Source organism: Mastomys coucha, unplaced genomic scaffold, assembly GCF_008632895.1.
Source record: "Mastomys coucha isolate ucsf_1 unplaced genomic scaffold, UCSF_Mcou_1 pScaffold5, whole genome shotgun sequence".
In the NCBI taxonomy this organism is placed as follows: Eukaryota; Metazoa; Chordata; class Mammalia; order Rodentia; family Muridae; genus Mastomys; species Mastomys coucha.
This window is the reverse complement of record NW_022196911.1, coordinates 87,482,888-87,492,009: the sequence shown is the minus strand read 5'-3', so window position 1 is coordinate 87,492,009 and position 9,122 is coordinate 87,482,888. Positions and strand designations below refer to the sequence as shown.

The following is a 9,122-nucleotide window of genomic DNA, read 5'->3' as shown; positions in this document are numbered from 1 at the left end:
TAAAATGTTTCCAGTGAATAAAAAGGATCCCATACTGCAGAGATATTGCAAACAGTTCTACTGATCCACAGTGGGCGACTTTCCTTCATCTATTGATGGATTCATTTTCACCTGTAACTGAACAAGCTGATAGAAGTAGAGACAGTTAGCCAACAGTGTCTTAGCATCCCGTCTTCAAACTTAGCAGTAGGTAAATTCTCTACTGATGGATCTACTGTGCTTTTAAATTTCTTTGCCCTCTTCTATTTAAGGGTTTTTTTTTTTTTTTTTTTTTTTTTTTTTTTTGGTTATCTGTGGTCAGAAATAGAAGTTGAAAAGCTCCCAATGTTAAAGTAGTTTCTGATTTGGGATCCTCATTAATTTTTCTTTTTATTCATCACATTCTTTCCTAGCTGGGTTTTTTTTTTCCAAAAATGACCTCTCTGAAATGATCTATCACATCAATTTATTTTCTATATAACTTATGTTTCTATATAAGTTATGTTAGTTACATTTGGTTCACTCTGACCAAAATACCCAAAAGAAAAATTCAAGGGAAGAAAGATATCTTGGCTCACAATTTCAGAGAATGCCAGTCCATCATGTGCTAGTGGCATGACTAGCAGAGGTTGCTTACATCATGGGATACTAAGAAGTAGACAGAGAGAGAGTACTCTGGGGACATAACTTTATTAACTTAACCAACAGTTAAGCCTACCCCAGTGATTCTCTTGCTCCAGCTAAGCGTGCCCTCATAAATGTTCCATGGCCTTCCAAGACAACACCAGCATCTGGGAAAACAAGTATGTTCAAAATGAAACCCTTGGGGATGCTTCAGGCTCTAGCCACAATCTGACTTTTCCTGTTCTCCCACATCTAGTTGTCCATGTTTTGCAAGATCTAAGGATTGCTGAGCCTGGCCTTAGGGGAGTGTGCTCTGTCTGATTTATTCCTCTTTTCTCCATTCTTGCTATTCTGCAATGCCTAGACAGGTCTCAGCGTCAGTAGTGGTTGTGGTCAACTTTCTATTTACTGCCTTGAACTGGAACTCAGGAACTCAGAACCTATAACATTCATTGTTTCTACATCCTCTTCTCACAAGCTCAGACTTCACAGTCTCTTCTTCCCTTCCTTACATTATGCCAGGTCTTCTGGAATGTGATTTATATCAGTCTAGCATACACATCTAATGACCTTGATGACCTCCCTGCTGTTTCCATTATGCCCCAAATGATGCTTGCACTAATCTCATCCTGACAGATGTTGTCCATGGGTTTATTTACACTGGTCTTAAGGCTGGGAAAGCTGCAAGGTTACTGGTGAACTGCTCTCTTCCTTGTGCAGTATAGTGATTATGGTGACTTGGGCCAGAGACACCATGTCCTGCAGTGTGAGGGAAATAAATCCAGATGTTATTGTAGGGGAGCTACTTCACACTCTTTGAGACCCACTAGTGTCACAGTGACCCAAATGTAAACTACCATACTTGGGCAGTGGTACAATATATTTTCTGACTCCTCCTAAATGTAACTCTTAACATGTTGATGTTTTCAGGAAGCTTTATTAGTAACACACACACACACACACACACACACACACACACACACACACACACACAATTTCTTAGCTCTGAAGTTAACTTTATGCATTCATGGTCTGATTCTAATTTTTCCCGTGTGTTTATATTTCTTCCACCTACCAACACACTATCTTCCATCTGTGTTTGTAGAACTTCTGGCAGATTTCAACTATCAATAACAGATTTGTATAAATATATGCCTGTAAAGGATAACATAGATGATTATCTACATATATTTATGCATTGATAGTGTACAATTTTTTTTATTCTCTTTTTTGATTATAAGAGTTAGCTGGGTTTTTTAAATTGTGGCAAGTCTCAGAAACATGTCATCAAAACAGGCATGCTGGGTTCCAACCTCTGCTGTCCAAGAGTCAATCACATATTAACTAACAGTAAATCACTGTAGCTGGACAACTCCAAATATTTTCAGAATTGGAGCAGCCTATAGATACATGCACTTAAAACATAAAATAGATATCCAATAATCTTTGTTAAATCAATCAACTATTTAAATTTGTTTTCCTTTGAATAGTATCGTCATTTTGACCTGTAATCTGATGTCTTACTCCCTAAAATTGTAGTCTACTTGATTTATTGTCCCAGAAAAAAAAAAGGGAAAATAATAAATTTATATTTCTCTGACAGGCAAATATTAGACTCTGACCATAATAAATAGTGACTAATACATTACTTATGTAGATACTACTGAGACATATAATGGGTGTTTTTAGTTGTGGTATCAATACATTTTGCACACTAAGCAAGCAGTCAAGAGCAAAAAGAACAAAAAATAAGGAAAAGAAAAAAGAGAAAGATATACACTCTAGAATACTACAGGCTTACTGGATGCTACCTAACAGTTAAACATAACAAGCATATTTAAAATATCTACCATGTTCTCTTCTAAAGCACCATAGGAGTTATAAGAAAATGACATGGTTCTATGCTTACGAATTTCCTTTAATGGAATGAAGTCTAGATAGCATGTTATTTTTACTTCATTTTGTTTAATAATATCAAAGATTATATTTGTCATAAACCTTGCAGAAAGCAAAAGAGCTACTATTCCAGAAAATGACATTTTCTTTCATTTCTTATATCAAGCAGTTCTTTAAGCATTTGAAATCTTAAAAAAGAGATTACATTGACCAAAACTGTCAAGATCCTCTTTTTTTTATTCTTGCTACTACAGAGTCAAAATCTCTATATAGAATGCACTAACATACAGTCTAATTTTTCCCAGCTTTTCAGTGACAAAAACCTCCCACTGAAAGTTCTGCTAATAGAGACTTCCAAGGTTTTAGCCCCTAGAGATTAAGTCAGAAGGTCTGTGTGAATCCAGACAATTCATACTTTGTGACATCTTTTCAAAGGATTCGAATCCTAGGTAGGTTAGAAAACAGAAATTTATCCTAACTCCAGCTTCTGCTACACAAACATGTTATAAATGTCTGACCATAACATGATTCTATGTATTTTGTGTTTTAACGCACATTAAGTAGGAACATGACTTTTACCTATAACTTACTATCGTGTTATATAAATGTCCATCTTTGTACAATATATATTTTTTCTTTTTACTATTATAAAATCTACCTATTAGTTTAAATCTTGATATTTTGATATTTAGAAGACAATTATTAAAGTCTGTCAAAAATACTGGACTGAATCAGATCCTCTTTAGTTTGACTCAAAGTCTCTTTGAAATATCCAAGATTCCTATAGTTTCAGGAGAACTTAAACGTACAGATTCTGGAAACACAAACAATAGTAAAGCATCCCACTCTTCAAGAATCTTATTTTTTTAACTTAGAAAACTAGACTCAGGTATACTTTAACCTCCTACTTGGGAATTTTTTTAAAATGAATAAATCTTTTCTAAGGCTTATTTTATTTATCTCATCTATATGAGTACACTGTAGCTGTCTTCAGACACACCAGAAGATCTCATTATAGATGTTTGTGAGCCACCATGTGGTCGCTAGGTATTGAACTCAGGACCTCTGGAAGAGCAGTCAGTGCTCTTAACCGCTGAGCCACCTCTCCAACCCTGGGCAGCAGTTATCAGGATTGGGACCTATTTGGGAAATTAATCTCAAGACTGTAAGATTAAACAAACAGTTGTCCCCTCAGATTAAATTTTTCCCTGATGCTTCATTACAGCAATAGGAACCCCAATTAAGACAGTATCTTTGCCATATATATTCCATATAAAGTTGTCTTTAAAATATTAAAGTATAGTCTAATGAAGAAAATTCTGAAGGCAACAAACAGAGGATGCTTAAGTTAGAGATCTACAACTAAACCAGAAATGTACCAAACAGAATGGCTTCTACGGATTTTTAAGAGATACAAGCAAAAGACACTAGTATATAGAATATCAATAAAATTCAATCTTTCCCTCAACATGCTTAGATAAAACTGAAAGCTGAGAGATAACCTACACACGTGGTCTTAAAGTAAAACAACAACAACAAAAACAAAACAAAACAAAAAAAACCACTGATGCGTGGGGTCTTTGCCATCTTGGATAATCTTATGGATAACGACTCATAACTGCCAGGCATATAGGTTACAGACAGTTATCAACAGGTAAATGTAGTAGGGCACCTCTGAACTAATTGAAGGAAAAAAAACTAGAGTATTTTAAAACTGAAAATGGTCATTCTGCATCTTCAAAGAGATATTGGAAAGTCTACTGATCTGCCCTGAAGAACTAAATCTGCTGAAGTCTGCATACCTATACACCAGACTTCCATAATCACACACACCCAACAGCTGTTCAGTGTTTTTAAAACACTGTTTAAACAGAACACACGTTAACTTATCCTGAGGGGTTCACAGATTGAATGAGCGTAAAAGTCACATTCTGTTCCAGAGAGCAACTTCGACAAGCCTCAAAATGAAAATGTCCATAATTGATAAATGAAAATTACTGATCTCATTTCCTGTTTACTTTTCTCCCATACCCCTTTTACATGTAGATACATATACATGATACATGTTATGTTTTTGGAAAAGGGAGATGTGGATGAGTAGGATCTACCTTTCAGTTGTTTGTTGAGGCATTAGTTTAGCAAGGACATGAACAAGCAGTATCTTAGTTTCTTTTCTTGTTGCTGTGATGAAACATCCTGACAATAACAACTTCAGAGAGGAAGGATTTATTTTGTTTCACGGTTCAAAAGAGTGGTCCATTAGGGCTGGGAAGTGACGGTGGAGGCTGGAGCAGCTCATCCAGCATCAGGAACAGGTAGCAAGGGATTCAAGTTCGCTACTGCTCGCCTCTCTTTGTCTGCTTCATACAATTCAGGTTCTCTGCCTGGGGAATGTCTCCTCCCAGGACTGAGAGGTATCTCCCAGCATCAATTAACATAAAACCCCTAAAACATTCTCAGAGGCCTTTTAACAGGTGATTTTTAGATTTTGTCAAGTTGAAAATCACCACCCCACATGGTCAGTTATTTGAGGCCAGGATTCCTTTCATTGGGAAAAGTCAGCAAGTGGATTTTCTAGGTGCTTATTGCTTTCTTAAATTCTCTCAAATATACGAAATGATGTCGAAAGATCGGCCTCTACAATCTGCAAACTATTCATCAACCAAATGACTGTCTGGGCCTTAGCCAAAGGTGGCATCTCAAGTTTATCTAGGTTATCACAGTGTGACAAATGCTGCTTTTATCTCATTACTCAAGATTCTCATTGTCTTCTTAGATAAACTCATCCCTCAGAATAAATTTCAATAGGGAAGAGTTTTGTGGATGGTCTTACACTTCATGGCAGCATAGATAAATTTTATTGCAAATGAAATTCCAGATGATCAAAGTTGGAGAACCACCTAAACAATTGTCTATTATTAGAAATACAATGGGCCACTTGGTAAGTGATAATTTCTTTAGACCAGCTCATCTTTAGACTAAGTATGGACAGTGGCCATGCTTAAGGATGCAGGGAAAACAGATGATAATGTGCCTTGTATGTCTTCATTCAGAATTGGAACTGCCTCTGTTGAGTGGTGGAAAGATGCTAATGTGCTTAAAAGTAGAGAACTAATAAACATATGATCAAACAACTCCAGGTTCAGTGGGAAAAAATAACCCGAGTTCCTAATTGGATGAAGCTGCTAGGGGAAACTAGGTCACATTTAGTTGAGATGTCAAGTGTTGTTGCAAGTTAATAATAAGAATTCTGTTTACCAGCAAAGGACAGAATAGTCCTAAATCTAATGGGACTGAAGGAGAAGATGAAGGTATGCATCTGCTTCTAGAAAGGGATAGATTTTTAAAAGCAAGAATATGTAATTAATATTCACAAAGCCAACAAAGAGAGAGCACTCCGTGAATAAAAGACTATCTAAGCATGGGATCTGGAGTGAGATACCCAGAACCTACATAGAAGCAAAGTATGACAGTATATCTTCAACCACAAGCACTGGGAGAGAGGGAGAGTAGGATCGTCAACCAGTCTAGGTGAAGCAAGATTTAGGTTCAGTGAACAATCTTGTCTTAACAATAAAGTGAGAGGTGATTGAAAAGGACACCTAACCACAACCTCTATCCTACAGTACAGACAGACAGATAGACAGACAGACAGACACACACACACACATACACACACACACACACACACACACACACACACACATCCCAAGAAATACTATTTTCACAAAGAAAATGGATCTCCTATGAGTTTTTGAATTTGAAGTTCTGGTGGGCATTTGCAGATGCAGGACTTGGGATTGATTGATTGGTTGATTTATTGATTGATTGATTGCTATATTTTCTCTGTCTGTCCATCAACTCTTTAGCCAGCTAGCAGTATAAGAAGTTAATTTAAGGAAAATACTGACATATTTTAGGGAGAACATATGAGACTAGGACTAAGAAAAAAATTCCACAAATGGGAACAGAGATATTCTTGTTGGTGTGCTAGAAAGAAAAGCCAATCAAAACAACACAAAAATAACTTCAGTCCCTGAGTTTTGTCTTAAAAACCAAGGCTCTCTATTGCCTAGGTATAAGACTTACTAGCCTAAGAGAACAAAATATGGCTGGCATGGAAGAGGGGGTTGGCATTTTCCACCACAAACTAGATTTTAATTTATTATTATTTTTAAAATATTATATATGTGCTGGCTAGTTTTATGTCAACTTGACTCAGGCTCTTGTAATCTCAAAGGAGGGAACCTCCACTGAGAACATGCCTGTAAAACACTCATCAGTAGTGCATTTTCTAAATTATTGATAGTGCAGGGCCCAGCCCATTGTGAGTGGTGCAATTCCTGTGCTGGTCATTCTAGGTTCTATAAGAAAATGAACTGAACAATCCATGACCAACAAGCAGGAAAGCCTTCCATGGTGTTTACATAAACTCTAGATTCCAGTCCTGCTTGAATTCCTGACTTCCTTTGATGATGGGTCATATAGTAGAAGTTTAAGTCAAATAAACACTTTCCTCTTTAGCTTGCTTTCAGTCATGGTCTTTCATCATACCAATAGTAACCCTAACCAGGACAACATATGTACATTTGTTGTTCTTGTTGTTGTTGTTGTTTTTCGAGACAGAGTTTCTCTGTGTAGCCCTGGCTATCCTGGAACTCACTCTGTAGACCAGGTTGGCCTCGAACTCAGAAATCCGCCTGTCTCTGCCTCCCAAGTGCTGGGATTAAAGGCGTATGCCACCACTGCCCAGCTACATACATGTATTTTACATACTAAAAACTCACACCTCCTACTTCCTACTATTCCTATCTCTACTCCCTGTCACTGGGTCACCAGAAATCTCTCTCACATTCATTTCTGTGCATTTTGTTTGAGATGCACTTGAGATGAACTTGGCCATCTGTGTGATCATGCCTTTGGGGTCTCCTTTGGAGGTTGGAGAGGCTTTGTAGGCTTGGAGTCTCCACTGGAGGCTATTTCGACTGGATATGAATCTCAATTGGTAGATTGTTTCCCCAGCTCTCATAAAGGTATAGATGGGACACTCAAAATAATATAAGAACTAGTGTGGCAGTGCATACCTGTAATCTCAGCAGGATGAAAGCAGAATAAAAAAAACCTCAAGGTCATTCTCAGCTACATACAAGTTTGAGACTAATGTGTGCTACATGATATATTCTAAGACTCTATCTCAAAAGAATTGCAAGAAAAATGTAAGGTAGCAAATAGAATGGCAGTATTTACACAAGGCCTGTGAAAAAATGCACAAGTTTAACTACTGCTAATATGGTCAATTAAAAATTACAAAATGGTATAGTCCTTTTTCTTCTTTCTCCACTGGTATTAAATACTTCCCCCAAAATTGGCATTTTTACAGTTATCCAATTTATCAAGTGACCTACCATTTACCAAACTTATTGATAATGACCATAAAGCAATTATTTTATAACAGAATTTATTTCTATAGTGACCTCTTTTTTAAGAGAAAGTTCTGAGGACACTGTGCTACAGAGTGTTTTCTCACAGCTGTGACTATGAACACAACCAAATGCACACTGCAGAGGATAATGTGGACTGACTAAGTGGGGCTGGGCTTGTGGTCTCATCTTCATTCTCTTTGTAGATTATCTGAAAACCAAATATACTTTTCACTGACATTATCTTAACAGTTTTCCTATAAACCCTAACCTACTTACCCTCCTTAGCTGCTTGTAAAATACTTCACCACACACACGAGAGAGGAGAGAGAGAGACAGAGAGAGAGAGAGAGAGAGAGAGAGAGAGAGACAGAGACAGAGAGAGACAGAGAGAGACAGAGAGAGACAGAGAGAGACAGAGAGACAGAGAGAGACAGACAGACAGACAGAGATGGAGAAGACAGAGGAGAGGGAAGGATGGAGAGAAGGAGGGAGAGGGAGGGAGACAGACAAGAGAGGGACAGAGAGAGGGAGAGATGGGGAGGAAGGGAAGTAGATAAAGAGGGAAGGAGAGAGAGAAAGAGATAAAGAGAGAGGGAAGGAGGGAGGGAGGGAGAGAGAGGGAGAGAGGGAATTATGTGGGATGGATTATGGAAGGCTCTCCTTTAAAATAATGAGTTTAGAGGTGTAATTACTGATGGGGTTTTCTGTTGTAATTACTAAACTCTCAACCTCTGCAGTGACAGGAATCCCAATAACACTCTCTTTGTAGCTGTCAGAAGCACTTGGGATGTGATAAACATCTTGTGTTTGCAAGCTCCATTGCTGTACCAAAGTTCTGCCTTAACAAACTACAGTAACGACCTGCTCTGTTCAACTCGTTCTGATTTTGTAATGAGAAAGTCCATTAAACTTGCCTAACTTTATGCTGTGTGCATTAGACAAGTGTGGAAGACAATGGCACACTTAAAGCATCTTGCTGCATTTTTTCCCCTAAAATCCCAGATTTGTAAACACACACACACACACACACACACACACACACACACACACACTCCTTAGATCCATCCATGCTCACTGGCAGGGCACAATCTGTTTCAGCTGCCTCTGCTCTCCCCTAACATCACAGATGCTGACACCTATTCACCTACAGGCCTCCATCTCTTCAGCGCCATCTTATGGTCCCTTTGTGACGAAAGGACC

General features: G+C 37.9%; 1 long non-coding RNA gene across 2 annotated transcripts; it reads right to left on the bottom strand.

The window, feature by feature from the left end:
* Positions 1 to 656: 656 nt before the first annotated feature.
* LOC116078470 lies at positions 657 to 9,121 on the bottom strand. Of its 2 annotated transcripts, none has more exons than XR_004113558.1 (3): positions 9,071 to 9,121; positions 1,679 to 1,758; positions 657 to 770 (listed from the first exon to the last, which is right to left on the bottom strand). It is a non-coding gene; the product is annotated as an uncharacterized LOC116078470 (long non-coding RNA). The 2 variants fall into 2 exon arrangements; XR_004113559.1 differs by having other exon boundaries at positions 9,067 to 9,108.
* Position 9,122: the final 1 nt, after the last annotated feature.